The sequence below is a fragment of the Spinacia oleracea genome, chromosome 3 (genome assembly GCF_020520425.1).
Source record: "Spinacia oleracea cultivar Varoflay chromosome 3, BTI_SOV_V1, whole genome shotgun sequence".
Taxonomy (NCBI): domain Eukaryota; kingdom Viridiplantae; phylum Streptophyta; class Magnoliopsida; order Caryophyllales; family Amaranthaceae; genus Spinacia; species Spinacia oleracea.
In genome coordinates, this window is record NC_079489.1 from 28,103,258 (window position 1) to 28,121,287 (window position 18,030).

The following is an 18,030-nucleotide window of genomic DNA, read 5'->3' on the forward strand; positions in this document are numbered from 1 at the left end:
AATGAGACTTTATCAATCCCAAATTTCCCCCAAACTCGATTCACAAATCCTGCCATCACATTTTGGGGTGGGTTTGCCCCTAAAATGTAGCAAATGATCGAGGATTGCCAAAACGCAATCTCATCCTCAATATCCTCCTCTTCAATCTGAATCATCATTGTTTTAATCGGAATTACCGCATTGTTAATCGGAACTTCATCTGCAACTAATTGATCATCAGTTACTCTGTTTTCCGAGTTTCCTAACTCTCGCCCTGATTGAAAATGCGTAGACAGCGTCTTACCCGCACTTAAACCATTGATCCAAGCATTAAACTCCGTTCGAACCTGAGATTGTCTCTGCAAATCCTTCAGTGCAGTTGAAGGGGAGAGAATTTGTTCCGCCAAGAGGGTTTCAATGTCTGGGTTTGTTTTCGGGCTTTCAGAAATCTCATCAACGTCCTCCAATGGAGAACTAGGTTGTTGTGCTCGTGTTACTGGTTTCGTCACTATCACATTATGCTTCTGCTTCGCGCCATTGCTGGATTTGCTTGCTTGTTTGCGAGGTCTTCCCATGGTGTCGAAGAGGTCGCCTCTTCGAAACCTCCCAAACGCAAGCCTTGGTAGTTTAGGTATGTTTTTTAATACATTATTTATTATTTATTATTTATTATTTATTATTTATTATTTATTATTTATTATTTATTATTTATTATTTATTATTTATTATTTATTATTTATTATTTATTATTTATTATTTATTATTTATTATTTATTATTATTATTTATTATTTATTATTTATTATTTATTATTTATTATTTATTATTTATTATTTATTATTTTATTATTATTATTTATTATTTATTATTAGTATTATTTATTATTTATTATTTATTATTTATTATTTATTATTTATTATTTATTATTTATTATTTATTATTTATTATTTATTATTTATTATTTATTATTTATTATTTATTATTTATTATTTATTATTTATTATTTATTATTTATTATTTATTATTTATTATTTATTATTTATTATTTATTATTTATTATTTATTATTTATTATTTTATTATTTATTATTTATTATTTATTATTTATTATTTATTATTATTATTTATTATTTATTATTTATTATTTATTATTTATTATTTATTATTTATTATTTATTATTTATTATTTATTATTTATTATTTATTATTTATTATTTATTATTTATTATTTATTATTTATTATTTATTATTTATTATTTATTATTTATTATTATTATTTATTATTTATTATTTATATTATTATTTATATTTATTATTTATTATTTATTATTATTATTTATTATTTATTATTATTATTTATTATTATTATTTATTATTTATTATCTTATTACTTTATTACTTATTACTTATTACTTATTACTTATTACTTATTACTTATTACTTATTACTTATTACTTATTACTTATTACTTATTACTTATTACTTATTACTTATTCTTATTACTTATTACTTATTACTTATTACTTATTACTTATTACTATTACTTATTACTTATTACTTATTACTTATTACTTATTACTTATTACTTATTACTTATTACTTATTACTTATTACTTATTACTATTACTTACTTATTACTTATTACTTATTACTTATTACTTATTACTTATTATTTATTATTTATTATTTTATTATTTATTATTTATTATTTATTATTATTATTTATTATTTATTATTTATTATTTATTATTTATTATTATTATTTATTATTTATTATTATTATTTATTATTTATTATTTATTATTTATTATTTATTATTTATTATTTATTATTTATTATTTATTATTTATTATTTATTATTTATTATTTATTATTTATTATTTATTATTTATTATTTATTATTTATTATTTATTATTTATTATTTATTATTTATTATTTATTATTTATTATTTATTATTTATTATTATTATTTATTATTTATTATTTATTATTTATTATTTATTATTTATTATTTATTATTTATTATTTATTATTTATTATTTATTATTTATTATTTATTATTTATTATTTATTACTTATTACTTATTACTTATTACTTATTACTTATTACTTATTACTTATTACTTATTACTTATTACTTATTACTTATTACTTATTACTTATTACTTATTACTTATTACTTATTACTTATTACTTATTACTTATTACTTATTACTTATTACTTATTACTTATTACTTATTACTTATTACTTATTACTTATTACTTATTATTTATTATTTATTATTTATTATTTATTATTTATTATTTATTATTTATTATTTATTATTTATTATTTATTATTTATTATTTATTATTTATTATTTATTATTTATTATTTATTATTTATTATTTATTATTTATTATTTATTATTATTATTTATTATTTATTATTTATTATTTATTATTTATTATTTATTATTTATTATTTATTATTTATTATTTATTATTTATTATTTATTATTTATTATTTATTATTTATTATTATTATTTATTATTTATTATTTATTATTTATTATTTATTATTATTTATTATTTATTATTTATTATTTATTATTTATTATTTATTATTTATTATTTATTATTTATTATTTATTATTTATTATTATTATTTATTATTTATTATTTATTATTTATTATTTATTATTTATTATTTATTATTTATTATTTATTATTTATTATTTTATTTATTACTTATTACTTATTACTTATTACTTATTACTTATTACTTATTACTTATTACTTATTACTTATTACTTATTATTTATTATTTATTATTTATTATTTATTATTTATTATTTATTATTTATTATTTATTATTTATTATTTATTACTTATTATTTATCATTTATATTTATTATTTATTATTTATTTCGGTAATATATTATGTTAAGTTAAGTGAAGTTAAGTTAAGTGAAGTTAAGTTAAGTTAAGTTAAGTTAAGTTCAGTTCAGTTCAGTTCAGTTCAGTTTAGCTCTAAAGAACAGGGCCAAAGCAGATTGCAGGGCCTGTGTCGGAAGATAAAAAAGGAAAAAGTAGGCGGCATTTCAGGTAGTGCAAAACAAAGAATGACGACAAGAAGATGGCAACACAGAATAACAAAGCATAAGGACAAAAACATACCTTCCAAGCGTCCGAGATGCTCTCAACAGTTGCAGCAACAGGGGATAGGGTCTCTTGACGCTCCCGGCTGGACGGCATCCACAGGCGATCAACTTCAGGCCAAAGTTGGTGCAGAGGAGCGTCAACCGACCCAAAGTCGTCAGGGAACTCAACAGTGAAATTCCTCTTCCGAGATGGAGGCTGCAATTTGAATTCTGCAGCAGAAGACGCTCCCGTCTCCGCAGTCAAATTAGCATCGTTGGAAGCCTTTGGCGGCCTCCGAGGTGACACCACAGTGATGGGTTTAGACCGAGACACACTCCCCAGTGCCTCCAACCTCTTCTTCAGCAACGCCTCCGTAGAAGGGGTCTGCCAGAGCGTGTCGACGGACCAGTTCCTGCACAACATTGTGGACGACTCAGTCTCGTCAAAGCAGTTGTAATTTATTTTTTGTAAAGGGCAACAAACCCAAGTTGTAAACTAACACTAACCCATTTTTACCTGTAGATGTCGACATGTTTGCAGGTTTGGAGTTTTCCTCTTCTTGAGAAAGTTCTTCGCGTTCGAACCTTATGCCACAAAAAGCCATGTCCTTTAGAGGAACTCCCAAAAGCACAGCAGTCTTTTTCACCGCCTCGGCACCGACTCCAACGGTGTCGAATGATGCCCCTACAAAAACAAACAAGTGAGACAAAGTCAAATCAACAAGCCCAAAAAACACAAAACGAAACAAATTATACCTATGGCCATCCACTCCCCCGTCAAGAAGTCGGAGTCGGGTCCTAAACTAGCCAACTCCACAAAGAAGAAACGACCCATCCACCCGCGGTCGTTCGACTTGTCCAGTCCCAAAAGAGCCTCTCTGTCATCTTTGACATGCAGCAAGTACAGACCAGCCCCGTAATTTTGGACTTTGTAGGTGTAAACCAAGTCCTCAACCCGGAAATCCATGTCCAGTTGACTGGCCAGTTGGTCAACCAGATGCATCACTCGCCAGACCTGCGGCATCAGTTGTGCTGGCGGCACCATTAGGGTTTTCAAAACCCCCCGTACCAACGGCGTGAAAGGGTAAGTGTACCCTATCTTGAAGGGGTACTCATAGAAGCACACCCAACCGTTTGATACCCAATCGGCCCGTTTTTCGGGCTGCGGCAGATGGACCACCGCCGACGGAGGAAAACCGCACTCGGCCTTGAGCGCCGCCACATCCTGTTTCCCCCAGGTGGATGCTCGGGCGTTTTTCTTGTCCAGAATATTGGTAGGGCTGAAAATCGGCCCCTCGTCTAAGTCGCACTCTATCACCACCTTCTTGTTCTTTGCGCGGGTGGATTTGGTTCCCATCCTTTGAGACATAAAGAAATTGGAGGAAAAGGGAAGAAGATGAAGAGGGAGCGGTTACCTAAGAAGGAGAGAGAGAAGAACTCCAGTTGCTTTTTTCAGAATTGAGAGGAGAGAGAATGAGGAGGTGTGTGGAATTGGTCGAAGAAGTGGTTGTATTTATAGAAGCATTTGGGCGGTTGATTTCTCCGAGACCATCATTGCGTTAACACCGTCAGTATTAGAGGGATGAGAGGTTATTTCCTCCCATTTCTCGTAATCAAGGAAAAACCCATTTCTCCTTTTGAACTTCCCGGAATAAATTCAAAATGGGTTTTGGGGACAATTGTTAGGGGGGGAATACCCTCTTGGTGACGTGGCCAGATATGCCAAGTGGAATACGCGTGGCTGCCAGCAAGGCATGACGGAGCACCCTTCCAACTTGCTCACAACGGCTAAGGAAGAGGCAGCGGTTACAAACAGTTGCAAGCAGCCTTAATTACCTACTTAATGTCCAATTATGTGCATTTAATGTTTAAACGTTACATTTCATCATGTAAAGCCTATAAAATGGCTTAGCTAAATTAGTTTAGATATACGAAATTCTTACCAATAATAATACTCTCATTTCATGCTTTTACGACTTACTCTCGTTACTCTAAATTATCTTGCTCAATCGATTGTTAGCACCATCCTCAAGACAAGTTCGGCTCTAAGTAGAATTTGCCCAAAACAACTGTAATACCCCGTATTTTTATTATTTTATAAATATAATTTTAATATATTTATAATTCAATAAAGCATTTTTAAAGTATTTATGTGATTATTAAATCATATAAATAATACAAAGATATATTTAAGTACATTTAATATTTACTAAAGTTATTAAATAAAGAAAAAGGTTTTAATTGTTTCCTTAAACGGAAATAGCTTTAATTAAAAAGATGGAGAAATAAAATTGGAAAGTATGGAAAATCAACTAACCTTGGGTTTTCTAAACCTTACTTGAGGCTCAAGTAAGGGTTAGCATAAAAACCCAAGGGTCATGGGAAATTAAACCCTAATTCTCAAATTGTCTCTCCTCTAATTTTCTTTCTCCCTCTCTTTTCTTTCTCCCCTTGCGCACGGACCAGAAGGGCAGCATCACCAGCCGGCCGCCGCCGCCCTCCCAGCTGTCCCTGCGACCACCGCGCCGCCCAGCCAGGCAGCGGCCTCGTCATGTGTTTGTGTGTGTGCGTGTTCTCTCTCTCTCCCTTCTCTTTGTATTTTTTCGGTTATTTTATATGTATATATAAAAAGAAAAAACTTTCAAGCTTTGTTAATTTAATTGATTTCCTATATTATTATTGATGATTAGATTAATTAAATTTTTTAGTTTTCATGCACAAAATTTCATATTTATTAATTAATTGATTTATGCATGTTTGAAACCCTAAAGTATTGATTTTTAATGTTTTAATTGCATGAATTTCCTAGGGTTTTGACCCTGGTAATTAATTAACATTATTGATGGTTTACTAAGGTTTATATTGACTTTTAAAGTATTAAATAGTTGCTGAAATTTATTAAAGGATGAATAATAATTAGTTTATTATTTATTTTAGTTGGAAGCTTTGATTCATTAAGTTGTTGAGCAAAGCTAAGTGGCACCTTTCAGAACATACTCAAGGTACGTATATGTGTAGATTATGCTTATGTGTGTAGTATCATGCATAGGTTGTTTATTTTAATCATGAAGCATCATGTCATATGTGAATGTGGTGGTTACTTGATTCAGGAAGAGCATTGTGATTCATACTTCATTATGTAATCATTTAGTAGAGCATGTTTGTCATTATTTAATTATGCAAGCATGTAGTATGAATTATGCAAGAGTCTCATTCATGCTAAAGTTAAGTAGATGTTATTATTTGCATGTGAGTCATAGTACCCATGCAACTAAAGTTAAGTTATTAATGCATGTGTGTCAAGGTGCGCATGTTAAGTAAGCAAGTTTTATGGTCACATGTGTGTCTTTGTGCCCTTGTGATCTGGCATGATACTGGTGGACGACTTAATCTTGGTTGCTTAGTAGGTGATTGTCTCGTAGTAGTTAATTAATGGATAAGCACTAAAATCTCTTGGATCATATACGTAGAATGAACATATGGGGGAGGTTCATATGGTGTAGCCCTTTGAACATCCGTTGTGGTACAGACGTTGTTCCATGTTTTATTATTATTTATGCGCTGGATCTGCCATAGAATTGTGATATAGTTTGGTAGCATGGGTAGCTCCCGTGCTACTGTCTCTTTGTGGACTTAGTAGAAGGAAACCCCGGTTTTTTTTTTTTTTTTTTTTTGATAAACAAATTAATTTATTGATAAAAAGTCATACGACATCTACATAAAGATTTAAATCTAACAAATACATAACAATCGAATCAAATAAAAACTTCCTTTCACCATAGCAACGATTGTAGTATATCAAACATTTTTACAGCCTTCATTGACGAGGGGGTCTATAGATCTGTTGTAGCCGTGACAAATATGATTTCCGTCTGATTCGTCTGATTGTAGTCGAAAGATTGACATCCTCTTCAACCCCGCATAAATCTTTACCAAAGAAACAACCTGAACTAAACTAAACACACAAAACTTAACTAAAAACAAACCCACCATAGGGGTACTTACTACACTGAAACAATCAAACCCACCCCGGTTTATTTCTTGATCCAATTTCATGATGATCCATACTTTACACTTTTAATTATGGTGAGAAGTTCACAAGATTTTTAAGTGAAGAAGAATTCAAGTTATTCATTTTCATTCAGGTTGATTGTGAGTGGTTCGTTATGCTTAAAACGCTTTCATTTAAGTATTCAATTCAAGTATAGATTTCAAGTATTCAAGGGTTTTTAAAGGTTTTGAATTAATGGTTTGTGGGCCTTTAATGGTTCCAAGTTGTATGGACTTTAATTCCATATAAGACTTTGCAAAGTATATTAATTAGTAGTAGTTAAGTTCCGCTGTAAAATTCTGATAATTTTCATGGTGGCGGTAAAGGTGGCATTTTTAGGTCATTTTGTGTCTTAGGAGGGAGTTCCAGTGGATCCTGCAAATATTAAAGTCGTAAGTGAGTGGCCTACACCAAAGAGTCTCACTGACATTCGAAGTTTTCTTGGTTTAGCTGGATACTAAGAAGGTTTGTGCAAGATTTCTCTAGGATAGCCAAACAATGACTATTTTGATGAAAAAGGAGACCAAGTTGGAGTGGAATGAGCAGTGTGAGGAAGCATTTCAAGCTTCGAAGACGCGCTTGACAACCGCTTCAGTGTTAACTCTGTCAGACGGAGGTGATGTGTACGATGTGTATAGCGATGTGTCCCATAATGTTTTAGGGTGTATGTTGATGCGGAACGAGAAGGCTATTGCATATGCGTCACGACAATTGAAGCCTTATGAAGAAAATTACCCTACCCATGATTTGGAGCTAGCAGCAATAGTGTTTGCATAAAATATATGGAGACACTACTTGTAATCTTGTATGGTGTGAAATTTAAGATACTCACTAATCATAAAAGTTTGAAGTATATGATTTGAACATGCGCCAAAGAAGGTGGTTGGAATTGGTTAAGGATTACGAGCTAGACATCCAACATCAAGAAGGGAAACCGAATATAGTTGTGGATGCCTAGAGTAGAAAGTCGAGTCATCGTGTGAATGCGTTAGTTGTTTCTAACGATTGTGCAAGGATATGCAACGATTGAATTTATAAATTATTAGTAGAGAATGCCTAGAGGGATTGATGATCATTTGTATTTGACGAAATCAGGGAAAATCAAGCTAGAGATATCAAGTTAGAGCGAATCAAGGAAAAGAGGAAAAGATTTCGCAGGGAAAGGAGACAGATTTCAATATCCACGAGGATTGAAGTTTGAGGTACAACGGCTCAAAAATGTGAGGATTTGAAGGAGAATCTAATGAAAGAAGGTTACAATACGCCATATTCTTTGCACTAAGGGGGTGAAAGCTCTATAAGGATTTGAAAAATATCTATTGTTGGCTTAGGATGAATAATGAAGTGGCAGAATTTGTAGCTAAGTGTTTGACTTGTCAGAAAGTAAAAATTTAGCATAGGAGACCCCTAGGAAAGATTCAACCATTAGAGATCCAAAGTTGGAAGTGGAACTGTATATCGATGGACTTTTTCACTTGTTTTCCTAAGTCGACTGTTGCAAATGACACCGTTTGGGTTGTGGTAGATAGGTTGACCAAGTCAGCAGTGTTCATACCAATGAAGGAGACTTGGAAAATGAAGCAACTTGCTAAGGCTTACGTTAAATACGTTGTGAGACTACATGGTATTCCTAAGGATGACATTTCAGGTAGAGATTGAAGAGAGTTCAGAAGAAATTTGGTACGACATTGAAATTCCATCCAACAACAGATGGACAGACTGAAAGGACAATTCTGATGCTTGAAGACATGCTTCTGATATGTGCGTTTTATATATTGTTTTCACCCCCGTCCCTTAGTACTTTTATGCGTCAAATGAGCTCCTAGGAGCCATTTTAGTACTAATCTGTGTATTTTAGTGTGCCTTGAGTTTCAGGAATACTTAGTGAGAAATTGGTCTTTTTAGGCCCGTTTCTTGATGATTTAGGCCACTACATGATCCCGAGGGAGTTCGGGACGACTTTTGTCGACTTACGGGAGCCCTAGATGTTCATGATCGAGCCCCGGAAGTTAGACTCGGTGTTGTGAACGAAGGGCGGATCACTTAGCCCTCCGCCCGGTGGATTGCCCCTCGCCCATCGGGCGAGCAAGCAGAGGATCAGGTCGTCAGAGGGCGCCCGACGGGCGGAGTCTCGCCCGGTGCCCACCGGGCGCCCATCAGAAGCAGCAGCAGCAGAAATCGCCCTCCGCCCGACGGGCGAGAGCCGCCCGACCGGGCGCGCGGAGAAGATTTCCAGAAGTCTCCCAACGCCCGGCGGGCAGACCTGCGCCCGACGGGCGGGTTACGAGCTGGTCGCCCGACGGGCGGAAGGCCACCCGACCGGGCGACGACAACCTAGGAGCGTTTTGTGCGCGCGGTTTACTTAGTTTTTCCGGTTTTTCTTAATGCTTTTTGGGCTAAACTATAAATATAGCCTTTGTTAATTTAGTGAAACCCTCATTATCTCATATTCAAGTATTAAACACTTAGTTTTATTTCTCTAAGCTTAGTTTTTCTCTCTAATTTGTTCTAAACACTTAGTTTATTTTCAATCAAAAATTCAAGCTTTCATTTGCCATTGTTCTTCAATTAGGTATTATTCTTTATTTCAATTCTTTGTTTAAGCTTTAATTATGTTTTCAATCATGCCAATTGCTTTGTTTATTGTTAATATGCTTGAGTAGTCTAATTTCTAGGGTTTGGGGATCCATGAATGATATGAAGGGATATTGAATAATCATGATTGTTGGCATTACAATTGATTCCTATTGATTGGTTTATTCCACTATACAATTAGATTTGCGCAGGTTTAATTGTGGTAGTTATGCAATATCAAATTAAGATTCGAGAGATGCAATTTGATGTTTAGGCTTGTGTCAATAGGTGGAATTAGAGTTAATACGTAGCGAGAGCCTGTTAATTCTAAGTCTATGATTAGTATCGCTTCGAGAGAGCGTGCTAGTCTAATTAATTACTTTGTTGACTATCGTAATTGTTCATTGTCCTGGATTGTTATTTGTTGGTGAACCTATGCCCTAGATTCCTTAATATATTAATTCATACTCGTTTAATTATCGTTCGTAGTCTTAGTATACAAATCACCAACCAATTCTTGTTCCCAATAGTCTAGATTAATTAATTAATAGTAGAAAGAACGCCTGTTTCCCTGTGGATTCGATCCTGACTTCCCTTGCTACCTAGCTAGTGGACCTTAGGTTATTTTTGATTAGGTGATATGACTTAAGCCTGTCAAAATTTGGCGCCGTTGCCGGGGAAACGGCTTTATTTTCTGTTGTTGATTGCTGATCCTAGATTATTGTTTGTTACTACTCAAGGAACTCACGTTCCTTGAGACCGGATCTCACATTGTTTTGTAGTCTTTGTCTATGCCCAGGACCGTAGGTACTAGTAATCTTACTCCATTCGATCCTGAGCCCGAAAGAACCTTTCGTAGACGAAGAACTTTCATTGCACAGTGTGGGAATTACTCTGATTCTGATCATAATATTGGCGATCTTTTTCCTTCAGATACAGATTCAGTTTCAGAGATAGAGATGGGTGACGAAAATCTGATACCGCCACCTACCCCACGGCTTACAGACTATTCTAAGCCAAGTCTGTCCGTGCTACCAAAGGCGATCATGCCTTCTATTGCAGCTGAGACCTTCAAGATTGAGCCTGCATTGATTAACATGATCGAGAGACGCTAGTACGGTGGGGAACCAGGTGAAGATCCGAATCTTCACATTCAGTCCTTTATCCAATATTGCTCCACCATCAAGCAAAAGGGATTGACTCCGGAGCAGACTATGGAGATACTTTTCCCGTTCTCTTTGAGTGGGAAAGCTAAACTGTGGATTAAAGGGTTGAATCGGGCGGCTTTGAAAATCAATAATTGGGAATCCTTGGCTCTTGCTTTTTATGTTAAATATTTTCCACCTGAGAAAACGGCTCGTCTGAGGGGTCAGATATTAGGTATCTCACAACAAGAGGATGAGAGTTTGTTCGAGGTCTGGGAGAGATTCAAGGATTTGCAAAGAGAATGCCCGCACCATGGTTTGGAAGATTGGTTCTTGATTCAGCAGTTTTATAATGGTCTGGGTAATGAGTCTAGATGTTTGTTGGATTCAGCTGCCAGTGGGAGGTTCATGCAACTTGAAGTGCCTAGAGCTATGGAGGTGATTGAGGAGATAGCCATTCACAATGCCCAGTATGGAAATCCTAGAGGTCTATCTAACAGGGGTGGTAAGCATGATTTAAATTCTATTGAACAATTAACTGCCCAATTGACTGCTTTACACTATAAGTTTGATAATATGCAAGCAGCCAATACTCAATCTGCCCAACCTGCTAGTGTAGCTGCTATGAGTGCCCAACCTGCTACTATTTGTGAAAGTTGTGGAATGTCTGGTCATTATGCACCGGAATGTAGGAGCTCTGTTGAACAATGTCACGCATTTCAATCCTACAAACAAAATAACCCATTCTCCAACTCTTACAATGAGGGCTACAAAAATAACCCTCTACTATCCTACAGGAGCAACAATATCCAAAACCCTCACCAAGTCCAACATCCACCACAACAACCATACCAACCCTACCAACCACGGAACAATTACAACCAACAGTTTAGTGGACCACCTGGGTTCCCTAGACAACACACATCACCTCCACCACCACCACCTCAAACCACACAGCCTGACCCTATGCTAGTAGAGATGAGAAACATGATGCTACAAATGCAAAAATCTCTAAGTGAAAAAGATGTAAAAATCGATGCTCTTACTGCTCACAACAAGATCATTGATACACAGTTGGCACAGATGGCTACTACTATTGCAGGGAGGCCACCAGGCCAACTTCCTTCACAGCCCGAAATAGGGAGACTGCTAATGCAATTACATTGAGGAGTGGTAGGGATTATGATGGTCCTTCTATGCCGGTTGAGGTTGATTCCGGGGTGTCTGCTAGTGATCTGGTCAGTGAGGAAATCCCGAAGATAGTTATGGGTGAAAAGGAAGCTGAAAAGGTAGTCAATGAGAATGAGGCTACAACTGAGGTTAAGAAGGGGGCGGATATTCAAGTACCACCTATTGCACTCCCCTTCCCAAACCGACAACTCAAGAATAAGCTGGACAAGCAGTTTGGCAGATTCTTGGAAGTGGTCAAAAATTTGCAGGTAACGGTTCCTTTTACTGAATTAATTTTACAGGTTCCTGCTTATGCTAAATTCATGAAAGATATTTTGACCAGGAAACGTGCTTTTTGTGAGGTAGAGACTGTAGCTTTCACTGAAGAATGTAGTGCTTATTTGCAAAACAAGTCTCCACCTAAACTTAAAGACCCCGGGAGTTTTTCCATCCCATGTAACATTGGCACCGTATGTATTGATAAAGCTTTATGTGATCTAGGTGCTAGTGTGTCTGTCATGCCTTTGTCTGTCTGTACTAAACTGAATATGGGTGAGCTTAAGGTTACCAATATCACTCTACAAATGGCCGACCGTTCTGTCAAATACCCCTTAGGTGTTTTAGAGGACGTCCCTGTTAGAGTAGGTAAATTCTATATACCTGTAGACTTTGTAGTATTAGACATGCAGGAGGATTCTCAAATTTCCATAATCTTAGGTAGACCCTTCCTTCACACGGCGGGGGCGGTAATTGATGTTAAAAGTGGGAAATTGACATTGTCTATTGGGGATGATAAGGTGACTTTTAATCTGAATAGTGCCTTAAAAAGTCCCATGCTAGAGGAGGAACAATGCTATCGCATAGATGTAGTTGATTTTATTACTCGTGATAACGTCTCCCAAGTTCTCGAAAGAGACCCTTTGGAGGCAGTGCTTTGTTGTGAGTCTTCTGCAGGTGATAGCAGTTCTTGGAGTGCTGAAGTGGATGCTCTGGAGTTGGCTCTTAATGGTGGAGACTCTGAACCGGAGAGCACCAAATTGAAGAGGTTAGTTCGGCCGGTTTGTTCTGTTAAAGAGGTAAAGAAACCCGAACTTAAGCCTCTTCCTGCTAACCTTAAGTATGCGTTTTTAGATGATGAGCAACTTTACCCTGTGATCGTCAGTACTGCACTTGATGCAGACCAGTTATCCCAACTTCTAGTTGTGTTGAAAAGGCACAAAAAGGCCATTGGGTACAGTATTGGTGATTTAAAGGGTATTAGCCCTGACTTTTGTATGCATAGGATACATCTAGATGAAAATCATAAACCATGCATCCAACCCCAGCGTCGTTTGAACCCTGTCATGCAAGATGTTGTAAAAGCTGAAGTTATGAAATTGCTTGATGCGGGTATTGTGTATGCTGTGTCTGATTCTAAGTGGGTGAGCCCTGTTCAGGTAGTGCCTAAGAAAGGGGGGACAACTGTGGTGAGAAATGAAAAAAATGAGTTGATACCAACTAGGGTAGTCACAGGTTTTGGCATGTGCATTGATTATAGGCGTCTTAATGTTGCTACTAAAAAGGACCATTTTCCCCTTCCCTTCATTGATCAAATGTTAGAAAGGCTAGCCTGTCACAAGTTTTTCTGTTATCTGGATGGTTATTCTGGTTTCTTTCAAATCCCCATACATCCAGACGACCAGGAAAAGACCACCTTCACCTGTCCCTATGGTACCTTTGCATATCGTAGGATGCCTTTTGGTCTATGTAATGCACCTGCTACTTTCCAACGTTGCATGATGAGCATCTTTTCTGAGTTTATTGAGTCTATCATGGAAGTTTTTATGGATGATTTTAGTGTCTATGGTACTTCCTTTGATTCTTGTTTGCTAAATTTGACTAAAGTATTGAAAAGATGTGAAGAATGTAATTTAGTCCTAAACTGGGAAAAGTGTCATTTCATGGTTACTGAAGGGGTGGTCTTGGGACACTTAATATCTGATAAGGGCATTCAGGTGGATCGAGCTAAGGTCCAAGTGATTGAACAATTACCCCCTCCAGTCAATGTGAAGGGTGTTAGAAGTTTTCTTGGTCATGCGGGGTTTTATCGCCGCTTTATCAAGGATTTTTCTAAGATTGTTAAACCACTTACCCAGCTCCTCCTCAAGGATGCCCCATTTGTGTTTACTGATGCTTGTCTTGAGGCTTTTGACAGGATTAAACAGGCACTAATTACGGCTCCTATCATTCGTTCTCCCGAATGAGACCTTCCGTTCGAGATAATGTATGATGCAAGTGATTATGCGGTTGGGGCAGTCTTGGGTCACAGAAAGGAGAAGGTTCTACATGCTATCTACTATGCTAGTAAGACCTTGGATGAAGCTCAAGTTAATTATGCTACTACTGAAAAGGAGCTTCTAGCCATAGTCTATGCCTTGGACAAGTTTCGCACCTATCTGATTGGGTCCAAGGTGATAGTCTATACTGACCATGCGGCCCTAAAGTATCTGCTCTCTAAGAAAGAAGCCAAGCCTAGGCTTATTCGATGGATACTACTGCTACAGGAATTCGATCTAGAGATCCGCGACAAGAAAGGGGCTGAGAATGTGGTTGCAGATCACTTGTCTAGACTACGGTATGACGATGGCAAGGATTCTACGCCGATTGATGATTCATTTCCAGATGATCATTTACTTGCACTTGCCAGTCAGTCACCATGGTTCGCGGATTTTTCTAACTACATTGTAGGGGGAATTCTTCCGGCCGATCTTACATATCAACAAAAGAAGAAATTCCTACATGATGTTCGTTTCTACTTTTGGGACGACCCTTACTTGTTTCGTGAGACTGCTGAAGGGTTGTACAAGCATTGTATTCCAGAATGGGAAGTTCAAGGTATTATCAGTAGGTGTCATTCTTCACCTTATGGTGGTCACCATGGACCGTCTAAAACAAACGCTAAGTTGTCACAATGTGATTTTTACTGGCCTACTATGTTCAAGGATGCACAGGCTTTTATTATGGCTTGTGATGCATGCCAGAGGGCCGGCACTATTTTGAGGAGGTATGAGATGCCGCAGAATGGGATCCTTGAGGTTGAGGTTTTCGATGTATGGGGAATTTATTACATGGGACCATTCCCATCGTCCAGGGGTAATTTGTACATCCTTGTTGCTGTGGATTGTGTGTCAAAGTGGGTGGAAGCCGTTGCTTCACCTACCAACGATGCAAAGACAGTCATTTCCCTGTTCGAGAAAGTCATCTTTCCAAGATTCGGGGTTCCGCGCGCTTTAATTAGTGATGGAGGGTCACATTTTCATGAGAAGCATTTGGATGCACTCCTGCGCAAGTATGGGGTTTATCACCGCACCGGGCTAGCCTACCACCCTCAGACGAGTGGTCAAGTTGAGGTCTCCAACCGGGAGATCAAATCTATCCTTGAGAAGGTGGTGGCGAAGTCTAGGAAGGATTGGAGCGATAAGCTAGATGACACTCTATGGGCATACAGGACCGCCTTTAAGACACCTATTGGTACCTCCCCGTATCGGTTGGTGTATGGCAAGGCGTGTCACTTACCAGTAGAAATGGAGTACAAGGCTTATTGGGCAATCAAACAGCTCAACATGGATGCGAAGCTAGCCGGTGAGAAGCGGTTACTTCAATTAGGTGAGCTCGATGAATTCCGACTACAAGCTTATGATAGTGCCCGGATTTATAAGGAAAAGACCAAGAAGTGGCACGACAATCACATTTTGCATAGAGAGTTCGCGGTGGGCGACAAGGTTCTACTCTTTAACTCTAGGCTTAAGTTATTTCCTGGAAAACTTAAGTCTAGGTGGTCTGGGCCGTTCACCGTGACTATGGTAAGCAAGTTTGGGTCTGTCGAAGTAGAGAATGATAAGGGTGAACGATTCAAGGTAAACAGGCAACGTCTGAAGTTGTACCATGATGGGGCTACTGTAGGAGTGGTTGAGGTCCATCACCTCAATCCCTCCGCCTCATAGACTGCATACTCAAGGTAACAAGGTCGAGCGGGACCTAGAAATAAACCAGCGCTTTGCGGGAGGCAACCCGTATCTTATTGCTTTCGATAGTTTAGCTTTATTTTGTGTGTTTTGTAGCTTTTTCTTTACTTATGAGTGGTGAGGAGAGAGTACTTTTACGGTCTTTGGGCGTTTAATGATGTACAGGTTTAGCTCCTAAGCACGAAAAGCTAGGAAAATAGGCGAGGAGCAAAGTCGCAAGACGCCCGCCGGGCGGGAGCCGCCCGACCGGGCGCGAGGAGAAACTGCAAAACATCTCCCTCCGCTCGTCGGGCAGAACAGCGCCCGACGGGCGAAGAGAGAAAAGCCATTTTTGCGACAAATCGCCCGACGCCCGCCAGGCGGAAGCCGCCCGACCGGGCGCGTGAGGAAAGAAGCAAGGTTGTCGCCCTACGCCCGGCGGGCGGAACTGTGCCCGTCGGGCGGCCTACGAGCCCCGGGCCCGTCGGGCGGGCATCGGCCCGTCGGGCGAGAGGGGATTTTTGGACTTAAATCACGGGATTTCCTCCCATTCATTTCACTTCACCTTTCAATCATCTCCTTCAACCTCTCTCAAACTCCATTAAACCCCAAACCTTAAGAACTTCAACTCTCCACATCTCCCTCATCTTTCACTCAAATTCATCAAGCCATACACCAAAATCATCCTCATCACATCCTCTTCAACCTCCACCAAACAATTTTTACTCTTTCTCACTCTCCACAAAAAACCCAATTTCACCAAAAACATTTCAAAACTCAAAATCATCTTCAACAATGGGTTCTAGGCCAAAGAGAACTTGCTCGGGAGCAACAAGGAGACAAGAGGAGGCTTCCACAAGCCGTCCACCACCACCACCTCAGTTTGCACCGGATTCGGCCTTCCCGAACATGATTCTCACTAGTGAGGAGCAACAAACCCACCTTGCACACCTCAAGCTACGGAAGGTAGTCCCTACTCGATTTATTTGTCAGAAAACTTTGAATGATATGGGTATTGAGAGGGATGTTAGGAGATTATTTCATGGGGTGGGCATGAAACATATGTTTTCCATGACTAGGTTGACATTTAGGGATCTTACTCTTGAATTCCTTAGCTCGTTTAATGTCAGAAAGAATGGTTACAAAGATGTCGTTAGAGTGTCTTTTAGATTGTTGAATAATGATTATGATATGCCTATAAAGGATTTTGGTGCCATTTTTGGTTTGAATGTGGAGTATAACAGGTTCCCCGGGGAGGGGCATAACAATAGTGAGGTATGGGGGAAATTGACTGGGGATTTTAATCCTGGTAGCATGCAACATTTGCACGCCTCTAGCGTGCAACACCCCGTCCCCTTTGTTTGGTTCAGATTTATGGCTTTTACAATCTTTGGGAGGGACCAAAAGGAGAATGTGAGGAGCACGGAGTTGGAGGTGCTCGGGGGGTATTTGTTGGATGGTGATGACAGTTACAGGATGAATTTGGCCCATTACTTGGCCATGCAGCTGCTTACTACCGCCACCCACCGCTACTCGACCGATATTGCTTTGGGTGGTCTGATCACCCACATTGCCGTAGCGGTGGCAAACTTTGTTGAGAGGGACCATGCTGCGGTCCGGGGAAACAATCTGTTGGATATTGAGTATTTTGGGAGCCTTTACAGGGTGCACTCTGAGTACGGGGGACTTCTCCCCGGTCAGATGTCATGGATGTTCCAAAGGAACGCTCTCTTTACTCTCCCGGACACAACCGGGCTCACCAGTTTTACTAGGGGTCAACCCCATTACATATATGTAGGTGAGCAGGCAGCACCCTTAGCCCAGCCCCAGCCACAGCCCGAGGTCGCGCCTCGCACCCACCACAGGAGGGGAGGGCGTAGAGAGAGGGGGTCGGGACAGAGAGGTAGTCCGGCTCCACAGGAGGAGCATGGGTCTTCAGAGGAGTTAGGGGCCATTCATGAGAGGCTGGGCAGACTTGAGCTCGGTTTCCACGAGTTTTCCGCGGA

General features: G+C 38.0%; 1 non-coding gene across 1 annotated transcript; it reads right to left on the reverse strand.

Annotated features, from left to right (window-relative positions):
• Window positions 1-11,084: 11,084 nt before the first annotated feature.
• Window positions 11,085-11,191, reverse strand: LOC130470935 (small nucleolar RNA R71). The gene has a single exon (XR_008931650.1). It is a non-coding gene; the product is annotated as a small nucleolar RNA R71 (small nucleolar RNA).
• Window positions 11,192-18,030: the final 6,839 nt, after the last annotated feature.